Source organism: Scyliorhinus torazame, chromosome 21, assembly GCF_047496885.1.
Source record: "Scyliorhinus torazame isolate Kashiwa2021f chromosome 21, sScyTor2.1, whole genome shotgun sequence".
NCBI lineage: Eukaryota > Metazoa > Chordata > Chondrichthyes > Carcharhiniformes > Scyliorhinidae > Scyliorhinus > Scyliorhinus torazame.
In genome coordinates this window covers 6,717,844-6,740,480 of record NC_092727.1, presented here as the reverse complement: position 1 = coordinate 6,740,480, position 22,637 = coordinate 6,717,844, and the positions used below count along the sequence as shown (strand labels likewise).

General features: G+C 50.9%; 1 long non-coding RNA gene across 1 annotated transcript in view; it reads right to left on the bottom strand.

The window, feature by feature from the left end:
* The window catches only part of LOC140398122 (uncharacterized), a 339,545-nt gene that overhangs the window by 45,560 nt on the left and 271,348 nt on the right, over nt 1-22,637 (bottom strand). The window contains exon 8 of the long non-coding RNA XR_011937414.1: nt 13,003-13,133. This is a non-coding gene — a long non-coding RNA (uncharacterized lncRNA). The remainder of the gene's footprint in view (nt 1-13,002; nt 13,134-22,637) is intronic.

Genomic DNA, 22,637 nt, shown 5'->3' with positions numbered 1-22,637 from the left:
CCAGCGCCAGTTCCACCCAGTGCGGGGCATGGTCCGAAACGGCTATGGCCGAATACTCCGTCCCCTCCACCCTCGGGATGAGCGCCCTGCCCAGAACAATGAAATCTATCCGGGAGTAGGCTTTGTGTACATGGGAGAAGAAAGAAAATTCCCTGGCCTGTGGCCTTGCAAACCGCCATGGGTCCACTCCCCCCATCTGATCCATAAACCCCCTGAGCACCTTGGCCGCCGCCGGCCTCTTTCCAGTCCTTGATTTGGAGCGGTCCAACGCTGTATTGAAGTCCCCTCCCATTATCAGGCCTCCTATCTCCAGGTCCGGAATGCGCCCCAACATGCGCTTCATGAATCCTGCATCATCCCAGTTCGGGGCGTATACGTTTACCAACACCACCCACGTCCCTTGCAGCCTACCGCTCACCATTACATATCGCCCTCCATTGTCCACTACAATAGTCTTGGCCTCAAATGACACCCGCTTTCCCACCAATATTGCCACCCCTCTATTCTTCGCGTCCAGTCCCGAGTGGAATACCTGTCCTACCCATCCCTTTCTTAACCTGACCTGGTCCGCCACCTTCAGGTGTGTCCCTTGGAGCATGACCACGTCTGCCTTCAGTCCCTTTAAGTGCGCGAACACTCGAGCCCTCTTCACTGGCCCATTCAGGCCCCTCACGTTCCATGTTATCAGCCGGATTGGAGGGGCTCTCGCCCCCCCCACCACCCCCCCCACCTCCCGCCGACTAGCCATCTCCTTTTCTGGGCCAGTCCCATGTCCACGTCTCCCTCACCCTCCAGTTCCCCAGACGGGGGATCCCCGTCCTGACCACCTCTTCTATATCCCATTCCCTTTCGGCCAGTGCAGCAGCAACCCTTTCTCCCCCCCCCCTCCCCCCCCCCCCCCCCCCGCCCCCCGGCTAGACCCCTGTCTAGCTTTTTTGCTCCCCCATGTCACTCCTGTAAGTCAGCTGACACCTGCTGACCCCGGCTACCCCTGCTATCCCATTGACCTCCCCATGTGGGAGTTCCCCCTCCCACCTTTCTTCCCGCACGCGGGAAAAACAAAAAAAAACGCGCTTTCCAAAGCCCGCTCCGCCCCCCCGGCGCAGCTCCTGTCGCGGCCTTGTCTCTCTCCCCCAGCCTTTGTAACATTTCATGCGCGTGATTGTGATTGACTCCCTATATACAACAACCATCACACATCAAACCTCAAATATCCCCCCCACCCTCACAAACCCTCAGTTAGAGTCCAACTTTTCGGTTTGTATAAATGACCACGCCTCTTCACGCATTTCAAAGTAGTAGTGTTGGCCCTTGTATGTGACCCACAGTCGCGCTGGCTGCAGCTTTCCGAATTTCACTTCTTTCCGGTGCAACACCGCTTTGGCCCGGTTGAAACCCGCTCTCCGCTTTGCCACCTCCGTGCTCCAGTCCGGGTATATTCGGATCTCTGCATTGTCCCACTTACTGCTCCGCTCTCTGTCCGTGAACCGGTGGAACCTCACCACCATCGCCCTTGGCGGCTCATTTGCCCGGGGCCTCCTCGCCAGCACCCGGTGTGCCCCGTCCAACTCCAGCGGCCTCGAAGGGGCCTCCTTGCCCATCATCGCCCCGAGCATCGTGGTCGCGTATGCCCCGGCATCGGCCCCCTCCACTCCTTCAGGGAGACCCAGGATCCGCAGATTCTTTCTCCTCGACCTGTTCTCCAGGTCTTCGAGTCTTCCCGCCCACCTCCTGTGTAGCGCCTCGTTCTGCTCCACTCTCACCACCAGGCCCGAGATCTCATTCTCGTTCTGACCAACTCTTTTTTGTACCTCCTGGATCTGAACCTCGTGGGCCTTCTGGGTGATCCCTAGTCCTTCGATTGCCGAAAGCATAGGCGCCAGCATTTCCTTACACATCTCCTTGCGCTGCTCCTCGAAGCAGCGCTTGATAAACTCCTGCAGATCCACTTTGTCTCTGGCTGCCGCCATTTTGTCTTTTTTCCCCGGTTTTTCCCGTTGCTCCAATGCCACTTTTATGGCCGTTACACTTCGAGTCCGTTTCATAAACGTTGGAGGGGGACCTCCCTCTTACCTTCCCCACGGGTTGGTATCAAAAAAAGTTCCATTGGGGCTCTTCTAACGAGCCCAAAAGTCCGTGGTAGCGGGAGCTGCCAAATCGTGAGTCTCTCTTGTTGGAGCTGGTAGTTGTGGTGCATGAATGTTACTTACCACGTATCAGCCCAAATATGGATGTTGTCCAGGTTTTGCTGCGTGTGGGAGGAATTCCATAGCTCTGTCCATGGCAGCTGAAGGCAAGGCTGCTAATGGTGGACTGAAAGGAATGGTGATGACCAAGAGGTCAGAGTTGGCGGAGTGAGAGTTCACACTAAGAATTAAAGCACACAATTGTAATTACCAGAGTGCTGTGTCATCTTGGATTCAGCTTATACTTACATACTGCCTTATCCTGATCGGACTGGTTTATTATGACATGTCAGTCCTGCGATATGATTATTACCTCATACACTCCTGTTATTCCCAACGTAACGCTAAGAACAATGGCTCCCCCAATCATTCACTGGTACAGTCAGTGTCCCTGATGTTCTAAACCTCACCCACCAGAAGGACCCAAATTTAATTTCTGTGCCCCCAGTTTGTGCGGCGTTCGCGGATGTCTGCTGGAGCTGCAGTTGGCTGAATTGCGTCAGTGCATTTATGTTGGGAGCCATGTAATTCAGTTTCTGCCTCGAATTGTTGTCGAGTGACTCCGCTTGACAATCACTGAACAGCTTCCCGCACAGGGAATAGCTTCTTGTGAGATTACAAGGGCTCAGAACCCATAAAACTGTACCCCAGTGACAGTCAGTGCTTCACAAACTGTACCCCAGTGACAGTCAGTGCTTCACAAACTGTATCCCAGTGACAGTCAGTGCTTCACAAACTGTACCCCAGTGACAGTCAGTGCTTCACAAACTGTACCCCAGTGACAGTCAGTGCTTCACAAACTGTACCCCAGTGACAGTCAGTGCTTCACAAACTGTACCCCAGTGACAGTCAGTGCTTCACAAACTGTACCCCAGTGACAGTCAGTGCTTCACAAACTGTACCCCAGTGACAGTCAGTGCTTCACAAACTGTACCCCAGTGACAGTCAGTGCTTCACAAACTGTACCCCAGTGACAGTCAGTGCTTCACAAACTGTACCCCAGTGACAGTCAGTGCTTCACAAACTGTACCCCAGTGACAGTCAGTGCTTCACAAACTGTACCCCAGTGACAGTCAGTGCTTCACAAACTGTACCCCAGTGACAGTCAGTGCTTCACAAACTGTACCCCAGTGACAGTCAGTGCTTCACAAACTGCATCCCAGGAACAATCAATAACTTCAAGAACTGTATCCCATGGATAGTCCATGCCTTTAGATAGGTGGGGGTGGGGAAGGGGCAGGGTCATGGAAAAGAACTGGAAAGAAAACAAGAATATTTTAAAAATGAAAACACGAATCTGGGACAGATCTGCAAGGCGCTGCAATGACCCATTGCTGTGTAGGTGGAGGCTGACATTATCCAGTGAGTCACTCCAATACAAACACATTCCTTTTATAAAATAGTTGCCTGCCACCAGCATCTTCCTCTTCCTTTTCCTCTTTAAGGAGAATTCAATCATTTCTAGGCCCTGAATCACTTCCTGCCTCGCCTGCGTAAGGGATGTTTATTAATGGATATCACCATTACCTCATCATAAGCTTGGCTAAAGCACAACTTACGTCAGGAAGCCTCAAAGTATCTTGTGTAACTCTCTTTTCTGGTAATGTTTGCTATCAGTCTGTTCTCCCTTCTTCAATGATCTCCAATTTAAAAGGTTTGCATATTACTAAAATGTAATCTCCCAGATGTCTCAGCATCTTTATGTAGGGCGTGGTTGAGACATAAGAAATCCAGGGGAAATATCTGAGGGGCCTAATCTTAGCTGAAGTGACTTTAGGTGCGCACAAATTGGCCAGGGATCCTGTTTTCTCAAGTCCTACTTGAGGACCCCCGCCGTGCAGTACTGAGGAAGTGGCAAACTATCAGAAATGCCGTCATTCAGACGCGATGTTAAAGCAAGACACTGTCCATCCTCTCAGGTAGCTGCAAAAAGATACCATGGTGTTATTTCAAAGAAGGGCAAGAGAGTTCACCTAGTCTCCTGTGCCAATGTTTATCCAGCAACCAACAGTTCAGACACCAGGGGCAGGATTCTCCCATCGTGCGGCTAGGTGCCGACGCCAGAGTACAAACGGGTGTGTTTTACTCCGGAGCCGGCACCCATTCCGGGACCCCATTCTGCGGCCCACAGGGGGCTAGCACGGCGCTGGGAGTGGCCCACGCCGTTCCAGTTGCCGATTCCGGCCTGAACCCGGTGCCGCGGAGTCCGCGCATGCGCAGTGGCCTTCTTCCCCGCGCCGGCCCCAACGCCAAATGCCGCAGGGCTACAGGAGCCGGTGCGGAGGAAAGGAGGCCGAGGGGCAGAGAGGCCGACCCGCCGATCGGTGGGCCCCATTCGCGGGCCAGCCCACTATGGAGGCCCCTCCCGGGGTTGGACCCCCCCCCCCCCCCCCACAGGCCGTCCCCAGACCCTTCAACGCCGAGGTCCCGCCAGCTCACAGGATGTTAGAACGGCGCCGGCGTGATTCGGCTTTTTGATGAAGGCCGCTCAGCACATCCGGCCCGGAGAATTGGTGCACCGGCCCGTGCCGGAGAGTCGGTGCATACCCCGCCAGCGCCAATGGCGCCGATTCTCCGCACTGCGGAGAATTGTGTCCCAGCGTCGGGACGGCGTGGCGCGATTCGCGTGGCGCCGCGCCGATTCTCCGAGCCGGCGGGAGGTCGGAGAATTCCGCCCAATTTATCCGGTTATGTATTTCATTGGGGGTTTGTCGGGGTTTGCAGTGCGCAAATTTGCTGCATGTTATCACGCTATAACTGCTTTGAAAAGTACTTGACTGCTTTTAGGGAGGTCTTGAAGGGTCGTGAAAGGGGCTAATTAAATGTAAGCCTTCCTTTCATGATTATTATCCAGCCACTTGGGCCAGAGGTGCGCATGGAGGTGGCGCTGAATGAGAACAGGATTGGCCCTCAGGGCTGAATTTTCAGGCCCCGTCTGGGGTCAGGATTAGAGGCAGATAGCATCTAAAAATACCAGCGTCGGCTGTCATGCCAAGTTCTTGGCAGCGGCTGGTTTTGCAGAGATAGAATCGGATCAGTTCTAGTGCGGCAGGTTGCCGATTAAGCTCAGAAGAGCTTAGTTAAGTCCAATTAAAGGTGGCGACTGTAATTTTCCAATTTGTCCCTGGTGTTCTGCACCGGCAGGGGCCCAGTAGCAGATCAGGGCACTTCAAGCAGCCCTTGAGGCCCTCCCTCCCTGCCTGCCCGGACGTGAGAGTAGCCATAGTCATGTCGAGTGATTCTGTTCCTCACCCCCCAACACTGCCACAGTGCTGTCCTGGGTCTAATCCCATCTTTTAATTAAAATTTTTAAAAGTTGCCACTCTGTTCCTTATCTACCATCACACCTAGTGTTCCTCTGAAGCTGGAAACAATCTGATTGGCACCCTCAGCTTCTGGAGTCCATCCTTAGTTGGGCAGTGAGCCTATTGCCATGCTAATTAAGGGGTCACCCCTGTGAAAATCCCAATGAACATAGAACATTACAGTGCAGTACAGGCCCTTCGGCCCTCGGTGTTGCGCCGACCTGTGAAACCACTCTAAAGCCCACCTACACTATTCCCTTATCGTCCATATGTCTATCCATTGAATGCCCTTAGTGTTGGCGAGTCCACTACTGTTGCAGGCAGGGCATTCCATGCCCTTACTACTCTCTGAGTAAAGAACCTACCTCTGACATCTGTCCTATATCGATCTCTCCTCAATTTAAAGCTATGTCCCCTTGTGCTAGACATCACCATCTGAGGAAAAAGGCTCTCACTGTCCACCCTATCCAATCCTCTGATCATCTTGTATGCCTCAATTAAGTCACCTCCCAGCCTTCTTCTCACTAATGAAAACAGCCTCAAGTCCCTCAGCCTTCCCTCATAAGATCTTCCCTCCATACCAGGCAACATTCTGGTAAATCTCCTCTGCACCCTTTCCAATGCTTCCACATCCTTCCTATAATACGGCGACGAGAATTGCACGCAATATTCCAAATGCGGCCGCACCAGAGTTTTGTACAGCTGCAACATGACCTCATGGCTCCGAAACTCAATCCCTCTACCAATAAAAGCTAACACACCGTACGCCTTTTTAACAACCCTCTCAACTTGAGTGGCAACTTTCAGGGATCTATGTACATGGACACCGAGGTCTCTCTGCTCATCCACAATGCCAAGAATCTTACCATTAGCCCAGTACTCTGTCTTCCTGTTATTCCTTCCAAAATGAATCACCTCACACTTTCCTGCATTAAACTCCATTTGCCACCTCTCAGCCCAGGGCTGTAGCTTATCTATGTCCCTCTGTAACTTGTAACATCCTTCCGCACTGTCCACAACTCCACCGACTTTAGTGTCATCTGCAAATTTACTCACCCATCCTTCTACGCCCTCCACCAGGTCATTTATAAAAATGACAAACAGCAGTGGCCCCAAAACAGATCCTTGTGATACACCACTAGTAACTGGACTTCAGTCTGAACATTTCCCATCAACCACCACCCTTTGTCTTCTTCCAGCTAGCCAATTTCTGATCCAAACTGCTAAATCACCCTGAATCCCATGCCTCCATATTGTCTGCAGTAGCCTACCGTGGGGAACCTTATCAAACGCTTTACTGAAATCCATATACACCACAACAACTGCTTTACCCTCATCCACCTGTTTGGTCACCTTCTCAAAGAACTCAATAAGGTTTGTGAGGCACGACCTACCCTTCACAAAACCGTGTTGACTATCTATAATCAAATTATTCCTTCCCAGGTGATTATACATCCTATCTCTTATAAACCTTTCCAAGATTTTGCCCACAACAGAAGTAAGGCTCACTGGTCTATAGTTACCGGGGTTGTCTCTACTCCCCTTCATGAACAAGGGGACAACATTTGCTAACCTCCAGTCTTCTGGCACTATTCCTGTAGACAAAGATGACTTAAATATCAAAGCCAAAGGCTCAACTATCTCCTCGCTAGCTTCCCAGAGAATCCTAGGATAAATCCCATCCAGCCCACGGGACTTATCTATTTTCACCCTTTCCAGAATTGCGATCACCTTCTCCTTATGAACCTCAAGCCCTTCTAGTCTAGTAGCCTGAATCTCAGTATTCTCCTCGACAACATTGTCTTTTTCCTGTGTGAATACTGACGAAAAATATTCATTTAGCACCTCTCCTATCTCCTCGGACTCCACGCACAACTTCCCACTACTGTCCTTGACTGGCCCTACTCTTACCCTAGTCATTCTTTTATTCCTGACATATCTATAGAAAGCTTTAGGGTTATCCTTGATCCTACCTGCCAAAGACTTCTCATGTCCCCTCCTGGCTCTTCTTAGCTCTCTCTTTAGGTCCTTCCTAGCTAACTTGTAACTCTCGAGCGCCCTAACTGAACCTTCATGTCTCATCTTTACATAAGCCTCCTTTGTCTTGACAAGTGTTTTGTCTGCTTTAGTAAACCATGGTTCTCTCGCTCGACCACTTCCTCCCTGCCTGACGGGTACATACTTATCAAGGACACGCAGTAGCTGTTCCTTGAACAAGCTCCACATTTCCATTGTGACCATCCCCTGCAGTTTTCCTCTCCATCCGATGCATCCTAAGTCTTGCCTCATCGCATCATAATTGCACTTCCCCAGATATAACTCTTGCCCTGCGGTATATACCTATCCCTTTCCATCACTAAAGTAAACGTAATCGAATTGTGGTCACTATCACCAAAGTGCTCACCTACCTCCAAATCTAACACCTGTCCTGGTTCATTACCCAGTACCAAATCCAATATGGCCTCGCTTCTCGGTGGCCTATCTACATACTGTGTCAGGAAACCCTCCTGCACACAATGGACAAAAGCGGACCCATCTAAAGTACTCGAACTATAGCGTTTCCAGTCAATATTTGGAAAGTTAAAGTCCCCCATAACAACTACCCTGTTGCTTTCGCTCCTATCCAGAATCATCTTTGCAATCCTTTCCTCCACATCTCTGGAACTTTTCGGAGGCCTATAGAAAACCCCTAACAGGGTGACCTCTCCTTTCCTGTTTCTAACCTCAGCCCATACTACCTCAGTTCACGAGTCCTTATCAAATGTCCTTTCTGCCACTGTAATACTGTCCTTGACTAACAATGCCACCCCTCCCCCTCTTTTACCAACTTCCCTGCGCTTACTAAAATATCTAAACCCTGGCACCTGCAACAACCATTCCTGTCCCTGCTCTATCCATGGCTCCGAAATGGCCACAACATCAAAGTCCCAGGTACCAACCCATGCCGCAAGTTCACCCACCTTATTCCGGATGCTCCTGGCATTGAAGAAGACACACTTTAAACCACCTTCCTGCCTGCCGGTACACTCCTGCAACTTTGAAACCTTACTCATGACCTCACTGCTCTCAACCTCCTGTATACTATTCAGCTACAATTCAGGTTCCCAAGCCCCTGCTGAACTAGTTTAAACCCTCCCGAAGAGCATTAGCAAATTTCCCCCCCAAGGATATTGGTACCCCTCTGGTCCAGGTGTAGACCATCCCGTTTGTAGAGGTCCCACCGACCCCAGAATGAGCCCCAATTATCCAGTAATCTGAAACCCTCGCTCCTGCACCATCCCTGTAGCCACGTGTTCAACTCCTCTCTCTCCCTATTCCTCGTCTCGCTAGCACGTGGCACGGGTAACAACCCAGAGATAATAGCTCTGTTTGTCCTCGATCTAAGTTTCCACCCTAGCTCCCTGAATTCCTGCCTTACATCCCTATCCCTTTTCCTACCTATGCCGTTGGTACCTATGTGGACCACGACTTGGGGTTGCTCCCCCTCCCCCTTAAGGATCCCGAAAACATGATCCGAGACATCACGCACCCTGGCATCTGGGAGGCAACACACCAACCGCGAGTCTCTCTCGTTCCCACAGAATCTCCTATCTATCCCCCTAACTATGGAGTCTCCAATGACTAATGCTCTACTCCTCTCCCCCTTCCCTTCTGAGCAACAGGGACAGACTCTGTGCCAGAGACCTGTACCCCATGGCTTACCCCTGGTAAGTCCGCCCCCCCCAAATTATCCAAAGCGGTATACTTGTTACTAAGAGGAACGACCACAGGGGATCCCTGTACTGACTGCTTCCTCCCAGCCCCTCTCACCGTCACCCATCTATCTTTATTCTTCGGAGTAACTACATCCCTGAAGCTTCTATCTATGACCACCTCTGCCTCCCGAATGATCCGAAGTTCATCTAGCTCCAGCTCCAGTTCCCTAATGCTGTTTCTGAGGAGCTGGAGATGGGTGCACTTCCCAAAGATGAAATCAGCAGGGACACTGACGGCGTCCCTCACCTCAAACATTCTGCAGGAGGAGCATTGCACTACCTTCCCTGCCATCCCCTCTAGATAAAAAAATAAAAATAAAGAAAGAGCTTACCTGTTATTCACTCCCCTTCTCAGCAAGCACTCACTCAGCAACCTCTGCGCCCTGCACAATAACACCGGAGGGAAATGAAAAGAAAAACTACTTACCAGTCACCAGCCAATCCCTTACCTGCAGGCGGTGACGTCAGGCTTCAACTTCTTTCTACTTCTACCTGCCCTCGAGCCTTCCGCTTGATCTTTCCAGCGGTTGTTTTTTTTTGGTTAGAGGAGGGGGTAGGGAGGGAAACACTGAAGAAGTGTTTCGGGTTTAAGTGTCACTTGACAACAGCTCCTCCACAAACCACCTTCAAGTTAGGATGCCCACAATGCACATATGCAAATTTCCCCCGCAACAGCCAATCAGCAGCTCTGCTCTACTGCCATCTGCTGGATGCTTGTCTTCACTTGAACAGCTAGGGTCTCTTGCTCAGGTACACCTTCAAGTCAGGATGACCACAATGCACGTATGCAAATTTCCCCCGCAACAGCCAATCAGCAGCTCTGCTCTACTGCCATCTGCTGGATGCTTGTCTTCACTTGAACAGCTAGGGTCTCTTGCTCAGGTACACCTTCAAGTCAGGATGACCACAATGCGCGTATGCAAATTTCCCACACAACAGCCAATCAGCAGCTCTGCTCTACTGCCCTCTGCTGGATCAATGAATGACTGTTTCCTGTCGGGGGGGAAGTTCAGAAACAGTTCTGACTTCTGTTTCCCACTCCTGGAGGGAAAATCCGAATCTCAGTGTCTAAACTGATAAATGAAGAATGGTCAATGTCTGCAGATACAAATGAATCCTTTGTCCCGTTGACGTTGTGTTCCAGCGGTGGGTCCAAGTGGATGGGGAAGAACAAATTTCACAGAGAAAAGGAGGCTGAAAAGAACCCCTGGCTATTTCCAGACCCTTCAAGCAAGAAATGTTACAAGCAAACCCTTTACATATTGTATAAAATAACAAGATTGATACTAAATTGTAACGGGTTAATTCTTCTTTTAACCATCTCCTTACAAGTAGTGCCCTGACAGGACTTTTGTTTTGGCCAAAAGTGGTTAAGTGACCCCATAGAGGGGTGTGCTCACTTTGCCCATACCTGCGGGGCGTGGCATTGTCTATGGGTGGGGAGTGCGGGCGACCCTCAAGCTCACTTAAAAATTGGGGCACACTTTTAAAATGGTGACCAATCTCTGTCAAGGCGGCATTGCCGGTGAGTTCAACTCCCACTGCTGAAAATTTCGAAGTGTGGGCTAGATCGGGAAGAATCTCCCCAAGGCCCCAAAAAATGACAACTGGGTGAATACCGGTATGGATCTCACCCAAAAGGCCAGCACGAAACACCTTGCCAAACTCGTGCTAAATAGTCATTTTTGGAGGCGAATCGCACCCAAAGAAACTGGAACTCTGTTGACTCAAGGAAACTAAGTTCACCAAACATCAATAACCAAGACAGATCAGGCTTTGGTGCAGTCAATCCGAGCTCCCAGCAACCTGGACGCAAACCACTGGAGATCCAAGTGACTCCCATCGGCCGCTGTTGATTTAGGGAAGATGGGGGCTGCAGAATGCTCGTCGAGACTGTCTGCGTTAGCGTTTTTAAAAAATAGGTCACTCTCTTTCCAAAGTGGGTGGGGAAGCCCCACCATCCTTTCAAAAAGGAACATTTCCAGAGAAAAAACAAACTGTCCAAACAAACAACAACAAATAAGCATCTTCCTTAATGAATTTGAAACGCTGTGATAAACCATCAATTAGACATCTTTACCTTTCTAATTCCGAGTCAAACCCTTTAAATAAACAGATCTCTTGAAGGAGAATTTGGGCTGCTTTAGATGGAACAAAGCTTTGTAAAGGACCATCTCTAAATAGCAGATCTTTTTAGAAAAAGTGCAAAGATGTGATGGGGTAGTGCGGTGTAACAGGAACATGTTTACATACAAAACAAGTGGATGTTCTGTGATTTTGGTCTTCGTAAGTTGGATGATACTTGATTTTAAAGATATAGGAACGCAATTCAAATTTATTATCTCCCACTAAGGTAGGCTTTCCCTTTCTCCCCCAAAGTTTAATTGCTATGTAAATAAACACAGGTTGTGGTCAGTCAGAGTTTAATTGCAGTGGGATGGGGAAAGTTTGTTCAATGAACAGTACTGTTTTCAGTACTGGTTCCTGAAAACAAAACATATTGACGGACTTTCTCGTTTGTGTCCCCGTGACACGTTGGAGGGTGTTTTCTGAAGTGTGAGGAAGTCTGTCAAATTTGTGTAAATAGATATTATTTTTACAAATAAGTAACCAGTCTTTGAACAGATGAGATGGCCACCTGAGAATTGCGATATTTGAAAACCAAGCTGCAATGCTTCAGTTTTGTGAGCTGGATTTTCATGCACATTTTCCACATGTGGGTGCAGCCTCGGCTACACCTTCTTGTCACCTCCAGATACAACAAATGCAATGTTCTTTTGGCTGGCCTCTGCCTGAGGGGTCAGTCACCAGGGGGCTTAGGTTTAAGGTCCATGGGGCAAAGTTTAGAGGAGACGTGCGGGGCAGGTTTTTTACGCAGAGGGTGGTGAGTGTCCGGAACGCGTTGCCAGGAGAGGTTGTGGAAGCAGATACATTAACAGTGTTCAAAAGGCATCTCGACAAAGACATGGATAGGATGGGTATAGAGGGATACGGCACAAGGAAGTGCTGAGGGTTTTGGCAAAGGTTGGTATCATGACCGGTAGAGGCTTGGAGGGCCGAAGGCCCTGTTCCTGTGCTGTATTGTTCTTTGTTCTACCCTGCTTAAACCTGGGCTCATCCAAAACTCTAGTGTCCACATTCTAATGTGAAGCAAGTCCTGTTCATCCTATACCCTTGTGTGCACTGGCTTCCATTGCCTTCCAGCCTGGCAATGCCTCAATTTTAAAATTATTTCAAATTCATCGCCTCTCCCTATCTCTGTAATCCCCTCCGACCCCAAAAACTTTTGCGATCTCTACACTCCTCCAGCTCCAGCCACTTGTACACCATTCTATTGTTCCATTATTGATGGCCCTGCCGTTAGCTGTCAATGCCCAAGGCTCTGGAATCCTCTGCCTAAATATTTCTGCCTCCTGTATGATACTCCTTAGAACCTACTTCTTTGCCTGAATCTTTGGCCAGTTGTCCTAAGATCTGGCTAGGTGTTACATTTTATGTGCTAGTAGCTCTGGCGAAGTACTGTGTAATATTTGAGTCCCCCATAAATGATTTTAAAGATATAGGAACGCAATTCAAATTGTTGATTTGCAAGTTGTTGATTTCAATTTAAATGCACAGTTTGCTTTTTGATTGATTATCACAACCATTGAGTGTGGAAAGATGTAGAATAGGACCGTGTTATCTTGTCAAGATTTAAGGATGGTCCCTAACACAGCAGTGCAAAACATGTTTCACAGATCATTAGGCTAAACGTACCTGCCGAGATCAGTCCAGCGTTTGACATACTGGTGACCACACTGCTGCTTCTGGTCACTGGATATTGCTGAATCTGAGCAAGAGAGCCCAGTTGGAAATGCACCAAGCTCGACGTGTTTTTCCTACTCAACCTTTAACAGAGAGAAAAGGAATATCTTATAACAGCTGTTGATGATTGTATTCAGCATTGATGTAGGAGCACGGGAGCATTCAACCCCTCAAAGATATTCTACCATTCAGTTGGGGTTGTGGCCAACTTTTATCTTAACTCCATCTAACCACCCGGGTTCCATAACCGTTAATACTCTTGCCGAACAAAAGCCGAGAAATCTCAGTTTTGCAATTTTTTTTCTCTCATCGAAATAATGACGGGTGGACCCACTGTCGCAATGCGTTTCGGCACACCCCACTGAGCATCTGACAGCCGATTTCAAGTGGAAATATCATGAACGATGCTGCCATTGTTTTAACTCAGTTTGTTAGAGTGAGGAGCCAAATGTAGTCAGTATCTCCTTCCAAGTCACTATCCAGTATCGTGAAACCCAACGAAAGTTGGAGGAACTTATCTCATCTTCCACTTCAGAGTGTTTTGGACACTGGACATTGAGTTCAACAATTTCAGACCATGAACTCTGCCCTCCATTTTGAATCAGTTTTCCCCACGTGCCAGTCTGTATCTTGTTCTCATGGTTTTGTGTCCAGGCAGAGCTGACCTTTATTCAGCTATTAATTACCCTGCTCTGTCCCGGTCACCCGTGGCCTCCCAGGGTGGTCATCACACCTGGTCTCCATTGATGGGCATCTGTACTGATTACCGCCAGCATCACGCTGTGCGGGTCAATCCCAGAATCCAGGAGACTCCGGCTTCGACTAGGCTGCCCATATTTAAATGCATTTTACGACTAAAAACGGCGACGAACGCGGCGGTCGGCACAATCTCCGTTTAGGGGCACTCCCGCTATTCACCAGGAACATCTGGATTGGCGGTGGGGGCAACGCGCCCAGACAATCGCACCCATCGACTCCGTTTCCCTCTCCACAGATGCTGCCACACCCGCTAAGTTTTCCCAGTATTTTTCCCAATATTTTCCCAGTATTTCCCAGCAAACATGTGTGCATGGAGAGGGATTGGGAACATCTGGAACATCTCTCCATTCTGCAATTTGCTGTCAGCACTCATTGTCTAGACTTAACCTTGTAGCACGATGGCGCAGTGGTTAGCACTGTTGCCTCACGGCGCTGAGGTCCTGGGTTAGATCCTGGCTCTGGGTCACTGTCCGTGTGGAGTTTGCACGTTCTCCCCGTGTTTGCGTGGGTCTCACCCCCACAACCCAAAGATAGAACATAGAACAATACAGCGCAGTACAGGCCCTTCGGCCCACGATGTTGCACCGAAACAAAAGCCATCTAACCTACACTATGCCATTATCATCCATATGTTTATCCAATAAACTTTTAAATGCCCTCAATGTTGGCGAGTTCACTACTGTAGCAGGTAGGGCATTCCACGGCCTCACTACTCTTTGCGTAAAGAACCTACCTCTGACCTCTGTCCTATATCTATTACCCCTCAGTTTAAAGTTATGTCCCCTCGTGCCAGCCATATCCATCCGCGGGAGAAGGCTCTCACTGTCCACCCTATCCAACCCCCTGATCATTTTGTATGCCTCTATTAAGTCTCCTCTTAACCTTCTTCTCTCCAACGAAAACAACCTCAAGTCCATCAGCCTTTCCTCATAAGATTTTCCCTCCATACCAGGCAACATCCTGGTAAATCTCCTCTGCACCCGCTCCAAAGCCTCCACGTCCTTCCTATAATGCGGTGACCAGAACTGTACGCAATACTCCAAATGCGGCCGTACCAGAGTTCTGTACAGCTGCAACATGACCTCCCGACTCCGGAACTCAATCCCTCTACCAATAAAGGCCAACACTCCATAGGCCTTCTTCACAACCCTATCAACCTGGGTGGCAACTTTCAGGGATCTATGTACATGGACACCTAGATCCCTCTGCTCATCCACAAAGATGTGCAGGGTAGGTGGTTTGGCTACACTAAATTGCCCCTTAATTGGAGAAAATGAATTGGGTACTCTAAGTTTGAAAATTAAAGGGGGAAAAATTGTCTAGATTTAACCATGAGCAGTTGGGCGAAGTATATCAGAGGAATATTTGAGCTGGGACGAGGACCCCTAGCAATGGAAGGCATTTCTCTGCCAACCAGGAGTGTGGGTGAAGGGGGCTGGAATATAATGCATCAATCAGCCCCGATGGAAGTCTTGCACCTCCTGGTGGTCAGCGTGTGAGATGAGCTGATTCTCAAAGCAACTCTGTGGAATAGTTGGAACAAGTACAATTCTTAATAAACAGAACCCCCACCCAGATGATCCAGTCATTGTCACATTGCTGTTTGTGAGAGCTTGCTATGTGCAAATTTGTTGCTGTGTTTCTACCATTACCACAGTGAGCACAGGAGCAATCTACCGGCCGCGTTGCTTTCTCGCTCGAGTGCAATGCGGCTGGTAGATTCTGGGAGAGGCCTCCCGCAGGCTTCCCGACAACCTTCACGCCTCATAGGATAACCCAGAGTCCCGTGTGGCGTCGGAATCTGAATCCCGCCTAAAAGGGGTGAGACACAACAACAGGCGCCTAAGTAGGGTTTAAACCTACTGAGGCGAGCTTACCCGGGATCTGCCAACCTCCCCAGCGAGGCTGCAGCTGGGCGCTGTTCAGTACTGGTCAGCACAAACATGGACCAGGTGGAACGGCACCCAGCTTGTCCCAGATGGCACCTTGGCACTGCCACCCTGGCACTACCAAGGTGCCTGAGAGGCACTGCCAAGCTGGCAGGTCCCAGGGCAACATTGTCAGGGCTCAAGGCAGAGGAGGCCATGCCCATGAAAGGATGGTGGAGGGGACGTTTGAAGGGTGAGGTTGGGGGGGGGGGGGGGGGGGGGGGGGTGTAGGGCAAGTAAGATGGGCCTCTGGAAGGTTGGAGAGGGTGATGGGTGAGGGTCCTGGAGGGGGGATCTGTAAGTGGGCCTGGTGGGCCCCAGGGATCCCTTGGCAGGGTTTCTTCACTTGAGGGGGCGGGGGGGGGGGGGGGGGGGGGGTGGGGTAAATGACCATGTGTGTTGGCGGGGGGAGGGGTGATGACATTGCCCATGGCCAGGTGGTTTGAGGGACCTACAAGCTCACGGAGAGATCGGGGTACCCTTTCTAAATGGCAGGCCCGATCTCGGAGTTCACCTCCCCAGGGCTGAAAATAATTCCAAGGATGCAATTTAACCAAAATGTTTCTAAGTGTCGGAGCAAACTGCTGCCGGCTTCCTGATGCTCGGCCCGGCAAGGCCGTCACCGCGTTAAAACATTAATTTGGTCCTCTTAATGAGGCCCCATGGGATTCATCGTGGTTCACCAGCTGATTGGCCCGGGACCGGGCTCGCCACCCCCCTGCTAACAAGTGACAACAGAATTTAAACTGCTCCTGCACAGCCAACCCCATCCCGCTCGCAGTCATGTCGCCATGGAGACACCTGTCATAATATCCACTCATGTATATAATGAGATACAGACAGGCAGTGATTGACACACAGGATGACCAGTAAGCATACAACACAGTGCAGCCAATCACCAGACAGGACACGACCACTATAAAGCCAGAGGGCACTAGGTTTCCCGCTCTCTCGGGACCCAGCTACTGAGACAGTCAGAGTCCACGAGCTAGCACAGTGCAAACACCATGCGGTAGCTAGTAAGTCTGGTCAGGCTAGTACAAGGTCTCCAGTCAGTTCAGTATAGTGTCGACCCACAGTTGAATATGTATATCAGTTCTATCGTTGAATAAAACAGTGTTGGATCTTCTCCAGTGTTAGACGTCTGTTTCTAGCTTCCCTGCATCGAGTGCAGTCCACATCGAACCTACCTGCCTAACATATCAACGCCAACTTGGGACGACTGGTGGACGCGGTGGAGACCAGAAGGGAGGCCCTGTTCCCCTGAGGGTCCAGGAGGGTCAGCCACAGGGCAGTCACCCAGTGTCGCAAGCAGGTCAACGACCTCCAGAGGGCCGCTCGGGTGAGTTCACACCGGACCCCCTCCCGCCCCCAATAATACTCCCTTCCTTCCCATACTCCCCAAGCCCCCCCCCCCCCCCACCCCCGCCGTGGCTAAAGATGCCCCCTCTGTGACCCCGCAGGAGAGGTCCAGCGGGAGAGGGCCCAGACGGGCGCAGAGTGCCAGGCACCAGAGTCCTCGCCACCTATGAGGAACGGACGCTGGAGGTCCCGGGGGTGGCCGAAGACCGAGCGATGACCACCTTGGAGGTCGGAACATGGTGCAGAAGTGAGGATTCCCCCGGCCCCCACCCGGATGACCTGTCAAACCCGAATTGTTAACACCACACAGACTGACCCATCCCTCCCACTGACCACATGTCCATTCTCCCATAGGACCTGCAGCCAACGGTGCCAGCCCATCCGGGGTGTGCCCCCCCCCCCCCCCACCCGCCTCCCATGAGACCACCTCAGAGGAGAGCTCCACAGCTGTCATCCTCGCCTTCCACCAGCGCAGATACACATCACCTCGCTGGAAAATGTTAGTGGTCAGGCTTCTGGGGCACAATCTGGTGAGCACCACACAGCTGCTGATGTACATCAGGTGGATGCAGGGACTCCCAGACTCGGGGGTCTGCTGGATCCCATTTCCTAGCTGGGCCCCAGCCTGATGCTGATCCTCTGGAACAGGGTTACCCGGAGCTGATGGAGACATTAGAGTGTGGCCGGGACATTCAGAGGGAGATGTCAGCAACACTCCAGCAGGTCCATAGCCGATTGGAGGAGTCCCAGAGGCGACGGGCGCAGGAGATGTTGCCGTCAGTGCGCGGCACTGAGGCCAACACTGCGAGGGTGGTGACCGCAGATGAGAGCCTGGTGCACAAGGTAGGTTGCATGAGTGAAAGTGTCCAAGGCGTGGCACAGTCGGTGATGGCGATGGTTAAGGGCCTTAGAAGAATGTTTGGCTCACTGGGGGACATGGCCCAGTACAAGGCTGACCTTGATGAGGTGCTCCGGAACATGTCCTGCTCTCAGATGGGAATGGCCAAGGCACTGCAGAGCATGGCCCAGTCACAGAGGAGCATTGTCGAGGGCATCAACACAATGGTGCAGACCATGGGGACCCGCCAGGGCTGGAAGAGCCAGATGATGCAGGGGCAGCTAGGGCTTGAACCATCTCGAGATGGACCCCAGGGCCCTATGGGCACCGAGTGGGAGGGGAGGGCGCTGGGTGCCAACCCAGACCCGCCAAATGGAGTGGGGATGGTGGCCACCAGCTCCCCCGGGTTCCACCCCTCTGCCGAGGCCACATCTCGAAGTCAGGATGGCACAGCTGTGCGTGTGCTGCCGACAAGTGCGTCGGGGCTCTACGACCCCAGAACACCCAGAGGACACCCGCCAGAGGCATCGAAGGCCACGGGACGTGGTAAGCAGCTGGCTGCCTCCACCTCAGGTGGTCATCCTGGGGGCGTGCAAGGAGATTTAAGTACGTTGAGGATCACTGAGGGCACCAGGAGAGTGGGGGGGGACAGGCCGGGGTGTGGGGGGAAGGTAGCCAGGGGGTGGGAGGGGGGGGGGTGAGGGGGCTGTGAGGGGGCTGTGGGGGAGGGGGGGGTGAGGGGGCTGTGGGGGAGAGGGGGGCAGCAGCATCGGGAGAGTGGCGCATTGTTGAACACCTGTGACACATTAAAAACCCTTGACCACAACCAGTATGACTCCTCTGTCACTTGCTTCCACAATGCAGCTGACCTCCGAACCCTTGGCCCCCCTCCCTGTAGCACTCACCCACCCTCCGGCCATGGATATGTCCCTGGAGCTGTGTCCCATCCCCTGGGTGTTCAGGTGTTGGCTGCTGCGTGTGTGGTGTTGCCTCCCACAGTGTTCAGGCACAATGTCCAAGCATCAAGGTGTGACTGGGATGCTAGGCTATGCCTCCCACAAGCTACATAGCCCGTCCACCCACGGAAATCCACTTGGGATGTGTGAAGTGCTCACTTAACCACAATTGCCAATTGTCTATTAGCGATAGCCCTCAGCCGCACGGCCAGGTGCCTCGGCAGTCGGTGGGGGTTATGGGTGGTCGTGGGGCAGACGGGCTAGGGTTTGCCCCCGGAACAGGTACACACGATCTATGGGTTTGATCGGTGGTGCTCCATGCGTTTGGCCCCCTAGCGTCTAATCGGCGCCAGCGTGACCACTTGCTGGGGAGGCCGATGAATTATGGGAGGCCGTTTGATATGGGGTAGCTCCTGTTAATTGTATGGAACTGGGGCTTAATTGGTGATAATAGCTTCCTTGCCATGCTACGGTGGGTTCCCGATTTCACCTACGGGAGCAGGCCGGTTGCATCGCAAACTCTTTGGCGCCTGGCGCAGTTCCCATTTTCAGCATCTCCCATTATTCACCGGCCTAATTTCGCTCGGACGGAGAATCCCGTCCAAAGTATCATTTGATATCAGTGGGGAACTCACCGACAGAACCAGCGGGAAACGCCCTGAAAAAACCCGCCACAAATGAAGTTAGACATTTTTCCATTAAATTCCGCCCCACATTTCAAGTAAGTACTTCATTGACTGTAAAGCACATCGGAATGCAAGAGGAATAGAAAGGTGTGTTTAAGGGTGTGTTGCATAGAGTCACATCTATAGAAATGCAAGTTCTTGCTTTTAGAAGTGGACCTGTGAGAATGCAAGGCCCTGTCGGCCCAGCTTCATTCTCCTGCGTGTTTCACCACAAACCTGCCGATGACATCAGGTTAGGGGAAGGAGGTCATGCAGAAAAGTCCGAATATAAATAAATGTAAAGGGACTGAAGGAAGTGTGATAAAAATGTACTAGAATGAAATCAGTTCTGAGTGGTTGTAGCTGTCAAAAAAGATTGTCCAGGCGGGGGCAGTTTTCTCTAGAAAAGGGAAGATTGATGAGTGCCCTGCGAAGGGGCTTCAAGATTACAAGAAGTTTTAATTGAGTACACGTAGAGAAGGTGTTTTCATTTACAAGTGAGGCCGGCAGCAGGGACCTTAAATGCAAGCTGTCACCAATAAATCCAATGCGGAGTTCCAGAGATTTTTTTTTTTTACAAATGGAGAGGTTAGAATGTGGAACTTAATACCATTGGGAGTGAAGAAGCGAATAGCTTTGACGCAGTTAAGCAGAAGTTAGAAAAACACAAGAGGGAGATATGCTGATGAGGTTAGAGGAAGTAAGGTGGGTGGATGCTCGTATAGCATGGACTAGCTGGGCTGAATGGCCTGTTTCTGTGCTTAATACTCTACCCTCCTCTTTTCCTGTGGGCACTGACTCATTTTGGGTTGTGTTTTGCTATGTGTCAGCTGCTCCACGCTCCAAATGGCTGTGCATCATCTATGGTATGTGTTATTTGCTTGCCAAATTTGGTGGGGGGGTGAGGGAGGAGTGTTTGAGTGTATTGCAGACAGGCCTGGTCCAGCCTACCTACAAGGCATAGATCAGGAGTTGATGGACTACTCTCTAATAACCTGGATGGGTGCAGCACAACATCTGAGGAGCTCAACACCATTGTGCACACAGCAGCCCATTATACTGACATCCACTCATCCCCTTAACAAACATTCACTCCCTCCATCGCCGACTGCAGTGCTTGCCATCGACAAGATGCACTACAGCAGCTCACCGAGGCTCCTTCAGCAGCACCTTCAAATACATAACCTCTACGACAAGGGCAAGAGCAGCAGGTGCATGGGAATACCATCATAAGAATATCAGGAGCAGGAGGAGGCCATTCAGTCCCTTTGAGTCCTCTCTGCTATCCAATGTGATCATTGCTGATTTTCAACTTCAACACCATTTTCCTGCAATATCCCTAATTATTGGCCACTGAAGGGCTGTTCCCCCCCCCCCCCCACCCCCCACCTCTGTTTTCCTGGTTGGCGGGTGGATGCCGTTGCTTTCCTGTCCTCTGCAGCGGTGTTGCCGGAGGGACTGGAGAGTTGCTGGCCAATCTGCCCAAGTGGGCTCCTTCTGTGCTGTTACCACTCTTTGATTCTATTCCATAGTCTTGTCGCCTGATCTCCTGCCTGTGGCAGACTTGCCCGATCAAACTTATCCATTAAGGGAAAGCCAGATGAATGAAGAGAAAGGAATAGGAGGATAGGGTGAGATGATGAGGGGTGGGAGGTGGTTTATGTGGAGCATAAACACTGACAAAGAGCTGTTAGGTTGAAAGGCCCGTTTCTGTTCTGTCGACTCAGATGTGACTCTATGCAACACACCCTTAAAGAGAAGAGACCATTATTTTACTCAGGATGGGACATGGACTGGCTTCACACTGAAATCGCGATCAGCCGATCCAAACTCCTACTGACCAACACAACACATGAAGAATTTATTCGCATTTTTCCTTTTTTAATTTGTTCCCATTTCCAATATTTGTGTAACTAACAAACAAAAGTGTTGAAAAACATGAACAAAGGATTTGCACGCCCTTTAATTTCCTCCCCAGTTTTGCTTGCGGCAGGGTCCTGGTTATTAATAATCAATTCCTGAAAGCTCCAACGCAATCCCAGAGAATTGGCAACCCCTGTGCTTTGAGGCCTATTGAAACAGCACCGACTGAGATCAGCTGAATAATTATAGGCCAACATGCCTCTTAAATGTAATATTAGCTCTTTGAGTAACAGCAGCCAAGATCCTGAGAGGCTGGATACAGGAAGTGGGGCAGCATTCCTTCCAATTGGTCAAGCTCCTTTGATACATTCTCTGAATCAAATACAGCATCAAACATCAGTCAGGCCCACCAGCACCTACCATCATAAAATGCGTCAGCTGACTTCTAAGAATGCCTCAAGACAGAGCAATTTTTAACTTGGTTGTGATTTCAATAGACAAAGGAAGTGAGTGACAATCCTCCTTTTCTCCCTGAATAATTACTGTACTTTCTATCTCTCTCATATGAGAACTAGGCGTACGGGGTGGAGGCCTACTTAAGTGATGGTGACGGGGGAGATTCTCTGGCCTCCCTGCCGCGTGTTTCTCAGCGACAGGTGGTGGGCCACCGCCGGTTGTCGACAGGATCTTCCAGTCTCGCCGCTGTCAATGGGATTTCCCACTGAATCCACCCCACGCCGCTGGGAAACCCGGAACAGGGGTGCACCATCGGCGGGAAAGGAAGACCCCGCCGGTGTGGACAGATGGAAAACTACCCCCATTGAGAATGATAGGAAAATGATGTAATTCACATTTTCTGTTCCAAAAGCGGGCCTCATAATTGTATGATTGACTGCTAAGCATCCAATGGGGAGTTCAGGGGAATTGTCTTTACCCAGAGGGCGGTTAGAATATGGGGCGGGATTCTCCCATCCCGCAGCAGAGTTGTAAATGCCGTCGCGTTTTCCGGAGGCGTGAACGGGCCACTGCCAGGGGTAATTCTGGCCCCGACAGGGGGCCAGCACAGTGCTGGAGTGGTTTGTGCCGCTCCAGCTGCCGATCCCGCGCGAACTGTGCGCCGTGGCGCTGGCGCCAACTCGCGCATGCGAGGTGGCCTCCTTCAACGCGCCGGCCCCGACCCAACATGGCACTGGAGTACAGGGGCCGACATGTAGGA